General features: G+C 46.3%; 2 non-coding genes across 2 annotated transcripts; one reads left to right on the top strand and one right to left on the bottom strand.

The window, feature by feature from the left end:
- Nucleotides 1-8,889: 8,889 nt before the first annotated feature.
- trnaw-cca (transfer RNA tryptophan (anticodon CCA)) lies at nt 8,890-8,961 on the bottom strand. Its single transcript has one exon. It is a non-coding gene; the product is annotated as a tRNA-Trp (tRNA).
- Nucleotides 8,962-9,164: 203 nt separating this feature from the next.
- trnaw-cca (transfer RNA tryptophan (anticodon CCA)) lies at nt 9,165-9,236 on the top strand. The gene has a single exon. It is a non-coding gene; the product is annotated as a tRNA-Trp (tRNA).
- The last annotated feature ends 2,035 nt before the right edge of the window (nt 9,237-11,271 follow it).

Genomic DNA, 11,271 nt, shown 5'->3' with positions numbered 1-11,271 from the left:
GAAGGTGGAGAAGTCAGCTGACATGGAGAAGCAGAAAGTCAGCTGACCACGGAGAAGGTGGAGACGTCAGCTGACATGGAGAGGAAGAAAGTCAGCTGACACTGAGAAGGAGGAGAAGTCAGCTGACACAGAGAAGGAAGAGAAGTCAGCTGACACTGGAGAAGGAGGAGAAGTCAGCTGACACAGAAGAAGGAAGAGAAGTCAGCTGACACGGAGAAGGAAGAGAAGTCAGCTGAAGTGGAGAAGGATGACAGTCTGCTGACATGGAGAAGGAAGAAAAGTCAGCTGACACTGAGAGGAGGAGAAGTCAGCTGACAGGGAGAAGGAAGAGAAGTCAGCTGACACGGAGAAGGAAGAGAAGTCAGCTGAACGGAGAAGGAGGAGAAGACAGCTGACACAGAGAAGGAGGAGAAGTCAGCTCACACAGAGAAGGAAGAGAAGTCATTTGACACAGAGAAGGATGAGAAGTCAGCTGACACAGAGAAGGGGAGAAGTTAGCTGAACGGAGAAGGTGGAGAAGTCAGCTGACATGGAGAAGGAGAGAAGTCATTTGACACAGAGAAGGAAGAGAAGTCAGCTGACACGGAGAAGGAAGAGAAGTCAGCTGAAATGGAGAAGGATGACAAGTCAGCTAACATGGAGAAGGAAGAAAAGTCAGCTGACACTGAGAAGGAGGAGAAGTCAGCTGACAGGGAGAAGGAGAGAAGTCAGCTGACACGGAGAAAGGAAGAGAAGTCAGCTGAAACGGAGAAGGAAGCACAAGTCAGCTGAACAGGAGAAGGAGGAGAAGTCAGCTGACACAGAGAAGGAGGAGAAGTCAGCTGACACGGAGAAGGTGGAGAAGTCATTTGAACACAGAAGGAGGAGAAGTCAGCTGACACAGAGAAGGAAGAGAAGTCAGCTGACACAGAGAAGGAGAGAAAGTCAGCTGACACGGAGAAAGTGGAGAAGTCATTTGACACAGAGAAAGGAGGAGAAATCAGCTGAAACGGAGAAGGAAGAGAAGTCAGCTGACACGGAGAAGGTGGAGAAGTCAAGCTGAAACGGAGAAGGAAGAGAAGTCAGCTGAAACGGAGAAGGAAGAGAAGTCATTTGACACAGAGAAGGTGGAGAAGTCAGCTGACACAGAGAAGGAGGAATAGCAGCTGACACAGAGAAGGAAGAGAAGTCAGCTGCACAGAAGAAGGAGGAGAAGTCAGCTGACACGGAGAAGGTGGAAAGTCATTTGACACAGAGAAGGAGGAGAAGTCAGCTGACACGCAGAAGTGGAGAAGTCAGCTGACACAGAGAAGGAGGAGAAAGTCCCTTCACACGGAGAAGGAAAGAAGTCATTTGCACAGAGAAGGATGAGAAGTCAGCTGACACGAGAAGGAGGAGAATAGTAGCTGAACACGGAAGAAGGTGGAAAAGTCAGCTGAGTATGGGGAAGGAAGAGAAGTCATTGACACGAGAAGGAAGAGAAGTCAGCTGACACAGAGGAGAGGAGAAGTCAGCTGACACTGAAAAGGAAGAGAAGTCAGCTGACACGGAGAAGGAGGAGAAGTCTTTGACACAGAGAAGGAAGAGAAGTCAGCTGACATGGAGAAGGAAGAAAAGTCAGCTGACAACGGAGAAGGAGGAGAAGTCAGCTGACATGGAGAAGGAGGAGAAGTCAGCTGACATGGAGAAGGAGAGAAGTCAGCTGACACAGAGAGAGGAGAAGTCAGCTGAACATGGAGAAGAGGAGAAAGTCAGCTGACACAGAGAAGGAGGAGAAGGTCAGCTGACATGGAGAAGGAAGAGAAGTCAGCTGACACGGAGAAGGAAGAGAAGTCAGCTGAAGGAGAAGGAGGAGAAGATAGCTGACACGAGAAAGGAAGAGAAGTCACTGACACGGAGAAGGAAGAGAAGTCATTTGACAAGAGAAGGAGGAGACGTCAGCTGACAAGGAGAAGGTGGAGAAGTCAGCTGACATGGAGAAGCAGGAGAAGTCAGCTGACACGGAAGAAGGTGGAGACGTCAGCTGAACATGGAGAAGGAAAAAGTCAGCTGACACTGAGAAGGAGGAGAAGTCAGCTGACACAGAGAAGGAAAGAAGTCAGCTGACACGGAGAAGGAGGAAGAAAGTCAAGCTGAACACAGAGAAGGAAGAGAAGTCAGCTGACACGGAGAAGGAGAGAAGTCAGCTGAAATGGAAGAGGATGACAAGTCAGCTGACATGGAGAAGGAAGAAAAGTCAGCTGACACTGAGAAGGAGGAGAAGTCAGCTGACAGGGAGAAGGAAGAGAAAGTCAGCTGACACGGAGAAGGAAGAGAAGTCAGCTGAAACGGAGAAGGAGGAGAAGACAGCTGACACAGGAGAGGGAGGAGAAGTCAGCTCACACGGAGAAGGAAGAGAAGTCATTTGACACAGAGAAGGTGAGAAGTCAGCTGACACAGAGAAGGAGGAGAAGTTAGCTGACACGGAGAAGGTGGAGAAGTCAGCTGACATGGAGAAGGAAGAGAAGTCATTTGACACAGAGAAGGAAGAGAAGTCAGCTGACACGGAGAAGGAAGAGAAGTCAGCTGAAATGGAGAAAGGATGACAAGTCAGCTGACATGGAGAAGGAAGAAAGTCAGCTGACACTGAGAAGGAGGAGAAGTCAGCTGACAAGGAAGAAGGAAGAGAAGTCAGCTGACACGGAGAAGGAAGAGAAGTCAGTTGAAACGGAGAAGGAAACAAGTCAGCTGACACGGAGAAGGAGGAGAAGTCAGCTGACAACAGAGAAGGAGGGAGAAGTCAAGCTGACACGGAGAAGGTGGAGAAGTCATTTGACACAGAGAAGGAGGAGAAGTCAGTGACACAGAGAAGGAAGAGAAGTCAGCTGACACAGAGAAGAGGAGAAGTCAGCTGACACGGAGAAAGTGGAGAAGTCATTGTACAACAGGAGAAAAAAAAGGGAAAAAAAAGGAGAATGTCAGCTGGAAATCTCTCTCAACCAAACAACACCTGCGTGGAGTTATCTCTCTGCAATTGAATATCCTGCTGGACAATTTCCAAGAGGATATTTAATCCGGAGAATACATTAATAAATGGAGATAATTACTAAACTATATTGATGAAATCTTACTTACTTTTTATGTTGAGTTATTGGCTATTATAACGGGGGGGGGTCCTATGAGGAATCTAGCACAATAGTTTAGTACATTACCAACAGGTTTGTTTCAGCAAATGACACGTTTTGTCACAGCTAATATCAATGGTATAATTGTGTTTGGTGTAATTGAATGTTTTGATTCATGTATCCCATTCTATGTATGAAGATTCAGTGCAATGGCATTTTATTGTACCATAGTGTTTCAAGATTGTGTCCTTGTATTTTAAGCCGTATCCAGAAAGCAGAATTACCCCGAAAAGGAAAGCAGTTGTCTGAGGATGGTGCCGGACCATCTGAGATTATGTTTTATTATATATATGTATATTAAATAAAAACGTTAAATAAAGGTTCAATTTCGAGCATGTCACATGATCACGCAAAACACAGAGCCCTACTTTTATACCGTATCATGTCTCCTGTTCATTCTAATCTGAATTTGAAGTCATTACAGCATATGAACAGCAGAGGGAGATATGAGATCATTTTTGTCTCAGAAGTCCAACTCTCCTGTCAAATTCTTCTGAAAATTACTCAGAGCTGAGGGACACTGACACCTTCAGATCTTCTCAATACATAGCGTTGCTGTCATTGTTTGACATGTATTGAAAGCAGTAACTCCTCAAAATGTACCCTGAACATTTCATGACTCTAGGACCAAGAAATGTTTATCAAAGTAGAGTTTAAAGTTTGAAAATGTTATTTTCCACTTCCTGAAAAGTTTTGCAGATACYAGGTTTTCATCCGACTGCGACGATAGCCTACTGTTCTTCTTGATGAACTATTTGACAAAGTGAATCACATTCTACAGAGATATCAGGTCAACTTTTGAAAATAAAGTCTATAGCTTGTCATGTTTTTTTTTTAAATCTCTCCACAGGAAGAAGGAAAAAGGAAACCACACACTGCTCTTGATAGTATCACTGATCTTTAATAAGGTTTACGTATCGGCCTCGCGGCCTTCGTCAGAGCTTTTGTGAGATTATTAAATTAGTACCCTTATGTAGACCTAGCCCCACCCACATCCGTTCCACACATCGAAAGGGGTTGGAGGCCAAGGAAAAACAAAATAAGTGCTACCAAATATAACAATGTACATTTCATAAATATTCAAATAAAGTGTGTAAATAAGACGTATTAAACACGTCTGTTAAACCACAATGACTTTCCATAAATCATTGGGTACATCGTACGAAAAACATCAGAGTAATCTTAAATAGGGGCATAATTCATGTTCAAATTCACAACATAACATACATAGGCAATTCATCATTAAGACCTTTAGGAAATAATGTCTGGAGGGCTCTAGAAGCTGCCTGAGCTGTTAGGGCTCTAGAAGCTGCCTGAGCTGTTAGGGCTCTAGAAGCTGCCTGAGCTGTTAGGGCTCTAGAAGCTGCCTGAGATGTTAGGGATCTAGAAGCTGGATGAGCTGTTAGGCTCTAGAAGCTACCTTAGAATGTTAGGGCTCTAGAAGCTGCCTGAGCTTAGGGGCTCTGAAGCTGCCTTGAGCTGTTAGGCTCTAGAAGCTGCCTGAGCTGTTAGGGCTCTAGAAGCTGCCTGAGCTGTTAGGGATTCTAGAAGCTGGATGAGATGTTAGGCTCTAGAAGCTACCTTAATGATGTTAGGGCTCTAGAAGCTGCCTGAGCTGTTAGGGCTCTAGAAGCTGCCTGAGCTGTTAGGGCTCTAGAAGCTGCCTGGCTGTTAGGGCTCTAGAAGCTTGATGAGCTTTTTAGGGCTCTAGAGCATGCCTGAGCTGTTAGGGCTCTAGAAGCTGCCTGAAGCTGTTAGGGCTCAGAAGCCGCCTGAGCTGTTAGGGCTCTAGAGCTGATGTTAGGGCTCTAGAAGCTGCCTGAGCTGTTAGGGCTCTAGAAGCTGCCTGAGCTGTTAGGGCTCTAGAACCCGCCTGAGCTGTTAGGGCTCTAGAACCCGCCTGAGCTGTTAGGGCTCTAAACCCGCTGAGCTGTTAGGGTCTAGAACCCGCCTGAGCTGTTAGGGCTCAGAACCCGCCTGAGCTGTTAGGGCCTCTAGAACCCGCCTGAGCTGTTAGAGGCTCTAGAAGCTGCCTGAGCTGTTAGGGCTCTAGAAGCCGCCTGAGCTGTTAGGGCTCTAGAAACCCGCCTGACTGTTAGGGCCTCTAGAAGCTGGGATGAGCTGTTAGGGCTCTAGAACCCGCCTAAGCTGTTAGGGCTCTAGAAGCTGGACTGAAGCTGTTTAGGGCCTAGAAACCTCGCCTGAGCTGTTAGGGCTCTAGAACCCGCCTGAGCTGTTAGGCTCTAGAACCGCCTGAGCTGTTAGGGCTCTAGACCCGCCTGAGCTGTTAGGGCTCTAGAACCCGCCTGAGCTTGTTAGGGCTCTTAGAAGGGCTGGAAATGAGCTGTTAGGGCTCTAGAACCCGCCTGAGCTGTTAGGGCTCTAGAAGCTGGATGAGCTGTTAGGGCTCTAGAAGAGCTGGTTGGCACAAGATGTTCAGTTTCTCACGACAACATTGACCTCTCGAAAAACATGCCTCTTGTCAACTTTATTCCCAGCAGAAAGATAAGGGGGTGCATTCTAAGAAACAGCATCATACTGCCTGGTCACCCAGGGCCTTTGACCAGCACTGAATTGGTCACTGAACAAGTACAACACAAGCATCTGGGAAACTAGCCAAGCAGTATCATGACAATTCATTGATTTATTACGGAAACTCAAAATATGCTCAACATTGTGTTGATCACTCTAAACTAAATATGATCTTCAGTCATTAAATTCCCCTGTTAGACCTTGTTATGTAATTCTGTGTCTGCTAAATGAATGAAGGTAAATGTCAGAGGATCAAGTATCGCACCTGTATGCATCTCACTATCCCTTCCCTTTCTCCTCTCTCACAGTGCCACACCGCCCTCTCCTCTCTTTCCCTCTCTCTCCTCTCCATCCTCTCTTTCTCCCCTCTCTCCTCTGCTTTCCTCTCTTTCCTGTGCTCTCCTCCCCCTCTCTGCTGTACTCTCCCTCTCTCTCCCCACTCTCTCTGCTGTGCTCTTCTCTCCCTCCCTCTCCACTCTCCCTCTGCTGTGCTCTCCTCTCCCTCCCTCCTTCCTTCCTTCCCTCCCTCCCTCCCTCCATCCCTCCCTTACGAGCCCTTAACCAACAATGCAGTTCAAGAAATAGAGTTAAGAAAATATTTGCGAAATGAACTAAAGTSAYAAATAWAATAAAAAGTAATACAATATAATTACATAGTTGTAATGAGGCTCCTGAGTGGCACAGTGGTCTAAGGCACTGCATTTAAGAGCTGGAGGCATCACTACAAACTCCTTGGTTAAAATCCACACTGTGTCATAAATGGCTGTTATTGGTGGTCCCATAGAGTGGAGCTCATTTGGCCCAGTGTTGTTTGGATTTGGCTGGTGTAGGCAGTCATTGTATATAAGAATGTGTTCACATCTGAATTGCCTAGTTAAATAAAAAATGTATCTTTGGTGGCAATGTGATTGATTGTTCAGCTGGCTTGGGGGTAGGTGCTTTTTGGTCCTAGACTTGGCAATCCGGTACCGCTTTCCATGCGGTAGCAGAAAGAACAGCCTATGACTTGGGTGACTGGAGTCTTTGACAATTTTTGGGGCCTTCCTCTGACACCGCCTAGTATATAGGTCCTAGATGGCAGGAAGCTTGGCCGTACACACTAACCTCTGTAGCACCTTATGGTCAGATGCCGAGCAGTTGCCATACCAGGCGGTGATGCAACCGGTCAGGATGCTCTCGATGGTGCAGCTGTAGAACTTTTTGAGGATCTGGGGACCCATCCCAAGTTTCCTGAGGGGGAATAGGCGGAGGAATAGGCGTTGTCGTGCCCTCTTCACAACTGTCTTGGTGTGTTTGGACCATGATAGTTCATGGTGATGTGGACACCAAGGAGCTTGAAACTCTTGACCCGCTCCACTACAGCTCCATTGATGTTTGGCGCTCATTTTCCAGTAGTCCACAATCAGCTCCTTTGTCTTGCTCACATTGAGGGAGAGGTTGTAGGTGATGGAAGGTTTGGGAATCGCTTCCTTTTAGGTGGTTGTACAATTTAACGGCTCTTTTCTGGATTTTGATAATTAGCAGGTATTGGCCTAATTCTGCTCTGCATTATTTGGTGTTTTACTTTGAACACTGAGGATATTTTTGCAGAATTATATAGCTGATTTGTTGTATTTGTTGTCAGTTACCCCCTCTCTCTCTCTCTCCCTCTCTCTCCCCCCTCTCCCCCCCCCTCTCTCTCTCTCTCTCTGTCCCTCTCTCTCCCCCCTCTCTCTCTCTGTCCCTCTCTCCCCCCTCTCTGCTCGCCTCTCTCTCTCTCCCTCTCTTCCCTCTCTCCCTTTCACTCTCTGCCCCCTCTCTCTCTCTTCCACCATCTCTCTGCTCTCTGCTCTCCTCTCCCTCTCTCTCTCTCTCTCTCTCTCTCTCTCTCTCTCCCCTCTCTCCCCCTCACTCTCTGCCCCCTCTCTCTCTCTTCCACCATCTCTCTGCTCTCCTTTCCCTCTGTCTCTCTGCCCCCTCTCTCTCTCTCTCTCTGCCCCTCTCTCTCTCTCTCCCTCTCTACCTCCTTCTCTCTCACCCCTGTCTCTCCTCTCCTCTACTCTCCTTTCCCTCTCTCCGTACAGAAAGAGGCTGGACAGTGGCATCCAGAGGTTTCAGTCCCTGCGTCATGTGATCCAATCTCCCCATGTCCCTTGTCATGTGACCAATTCGATAACCGAGGTTAAAAATAATGAAATTCCTTTCAGCAAGAGCAACAACGTGTGGGATGATGCCTGTAATACCCATTACATGGATTTGAATGTTGGAATGTGTCTGCACCTCATCTGTGTTTTCATGCAGAAAAGCATCATAATATGAACATGCATCCTTCTGATTRACAGGCAGACACACTACCTTTGCARCAGGAAGTCKTGTGATTTGTTYTTGTGTCTGAGGCCCTTTCATAGAATGTACTTCCTKATGTTTCCCCTGGGAAGTTGACCAGAGGTATGCTTCGGGGGGAATGGTTAGGGTAGTGGTGTGTGTGTGTGTGGTAACTATGCACACATACACAAGTATATATAGTTGTGTGTGTACTGTATGTTTCTGAGTGTGTTTATACGTGTCATTTGTGCATGTCTGTATACAGTATGTACATCATTGTTTATACATCCTGCCTGTGAACAGTCTGCCTGCGAGGTYTCCAGGGACCGAGGGGTGGGCCGGGTGCTGGAGAAGGCGAGCGGACCCCCAAGGTGCGACCCCAGATCTTCCTCAAGGTGCTGGGTGGCTTACAGCCCTGGGTGTTTTGCTTACCTGACCTCTGTGTTGCCATCGAGGTACAGATACATCAATAATAATAACAGACTGATTGATTGATATGATTGATGATGACTGCCTTTAATTTTTTTTGTATGGCTGTATAAGCAACACACAGCAGGCTATATGAAAAACATATACTGTACTTATTACATACACATGCTAAAAGAAAGGAACGAGGTGGGTAGATGACTACGGTGCATTCGGAAGGTATTTGGACCCCTTGACTTTTTCCACATTTTCTTACGTTGCATCCTTCAACTAAAATGGATTCAATGATTTGTTTTCCTCACAATACAGATTTTGACATTTGACAGATTGTACATTCCCGGAATGTACAAACCATTCTCTGATGATATTACTTCCTGACTACGGCCAGACTGTGTTTTCCTCTATTTTTCATGTTGGTTTAGTAGCCTTTTCACCTCTACTACTGGTTAGAGCAAGTCCACTCTCTTTCAAGCTCCAAAACAAATGACCCCGACGTGATTCGAACACGCAACCTTCTGATCTGGAGTCAGACGCGCTACCGTTGCGCCACGAAGTCCTGTAAGTAAATCTTGCGTCTGAGACGTTTCATAGAATGTAACATTGCAGGAAAAGAAATCAACGTAAACATGCCACAGCCACTGCGCGGTTGGTCGCGTCACCATTCCGTGCGCTTCGTGGGCGTGAGTATGTCATGAGATACTGACCACCTTCTGCCAACCAGCACTTTCACAACCTAGACAGTTTTAAGCTACAGTACCTGACCTCGTGGCGCAACGGTAGCGCGTCTGACTCCAGATCAGAAGGTTGCGTGTTCAAATCACGTCGGGGTCAAAMTTTTGAGCTCGATTGAAAACTGGGTTTCATTGCATTAAAGATGAAAGTGCTGCTGAACATATACGGCTTTAGGGCACACCAGAGCCCCCGTTAACGTTGTATCTGGATATCTACATAGGCGCAGGAAGTAGGGGTGCTGTAGCAACCACAGATAAATCTAAATTATTATAAAWTTTTTATAATGCAAAACAAAATCCTTAAAATTTGTGAACAAAGCTTTTATTATTCCAGTATGAGTGGACAAAAGTATTATAAGTAAAAATACTCTTCAATTTCTGTTGTATTGTATATTATATAGAGCTTTTCAAAGTCCTGTAAGCGCTTGACATTGTAATAGATCCAGCTTGTAGTCCTAAAACCCGGAAACAAATGACCTCTGGTTCGTTCAGCCATCCCTACGGGAAAAATGTATGGAGAAAGATCAGGACTTTGGAATAAATTCCCAAAATAATGTCTGAGGTTAACATAGGTATAAGAGATATTATATGTTTTGTTCTATGAGATAATGACAGTCAGTTAACATTATGAAATAGTTCGTTTTTTATTATTACCTAAHTTCTACAAAAATTCACAAAAAGTGAAGTTAGCTGATGAAGATCTCCTAAGCCTGTGTTTACCACAGAAATTATTTTCGGGGTTTATCCCCCCCCCCCCCAAAAAAAACGCCATTGATTTTACTCATAGGCTTTCCCCAACGAACCATGGCAGAGTTAGTGCCTACAAAAAGACAGCATTATTTCTCTCTTTGACGGGGCGCCCCCAGGTGGTAAGGGTAGGCAACAACACTTCTGKKACACTGATCCTGAACACAGGGGCCCTTCAGGGGTGCTCGCTTAGTCCCTTCCTGTACCCTCTGTTCACCCACGACTGCGTGGCCAAGCATGACTCCAACACCGTCATCACCGCTAATGTAGGCATCATCACCGACAACGATGGAACAGCCTATAGGAAGGCGATCAGAGACCTGGCAGTGTGGTGCCAGGACAACAACCTCTCCCACAATGTGAGCAAGAAGCTGATCGTGGACTATAGGAAAAGGAGGGCCGAACAGGGCCGAACGAGACTGAAAAGATTTGGCATGGGTCCCCAGATCCTCAAAAAGTTCTCCAGCTGCACCATCGAGAGCATCCTGACCGGTGGCATCACCGCTTGGTATGGCAACTGCTCGACATTCGACCTCAAGGCGCTACAGAGAGTTGTGTGTACGGCACAGTACATCACCGGGGCCAAGCTTCCTGCCATCCAGGACCTCTACATACCAGGCGGTGTCAGAGGAAGGCCCAKCATATTTTCAAAGACTCCAGCCACCCAAGTCATAGACTGTTCTCTCTGCTACCGCACAGCAAGCGGTACCGGAGCGCCAAGTCTAGGACCAAAAGGCTCCTTAACAGCTTTTACCCGCGAAGCCATAAGACTGCTGAACATTTAATCAAATTGAGGTCTGACTGCTTCCCCTCTCAACTCATTTCCCCTGGCCAGGGATGATGATGACAGGCCTCCATGGCCTCTGGCCTCATGACAGAGCAGTTTGGAATGAGTTAATAAGATAACAGGAAGTCACATTGATAAATTACACAGCAAGGTAGTAAATATGCTTACCTCAGATCCCCATATAGATTTGATGAGGGGTGTGTGGGGGTGCAACCTGGTCTCAGTGCATTTCGTATTATTCTGTATGTAGATCCCAGTATTCCATTTAGTGTGATATGTTACGTTTCGTGTCTATTACCCATTTGGTATGATATGTTGCAAAATACAATTTGTAATATATGTTAAAAATTTGCAAAATGTAAGATATGTTACAAATTTACAAAACGTAAGATATGTTACGAATTCTCGCTAGGTGGCTAACGTTAGATAGCTGGCTAATGTTAGCTAGGCTAGGGGTTAGGGGTTAAGGTTAGGGTTAAGTTTAGGAGTTACTACTACTAGTTACTGCTACTCTTGTTATCACCAGACCCCCTACCCCCTACCACCCTACCACCATATGCCCTACCCCCCTACCTCCCTTCCCCTTACCCCTCTTCCCCCC

This window comes from Salvelinus sp. IW2-2015, unplaced genomic scaffold (genome assembly GCF_002910315.2).
Source record: "Salvelinus sp. IW2-2015 unplaced genomic scaffold, ASM291031v2 Un_scaffold3524, whole genome shotgun sequence".
In the NCBI taxonomy this organism is placed as follows: domain Eukaryota; kingdom Metazoa; phylum Chordata; class Actinopteri; order Salmoniformes; family Salmonidae; genus Salvelinus; species Salvelinus sp. IW2-2015.
This window is presented reverse-complemented; position numbering and strand designations above follow the sequence as displayed.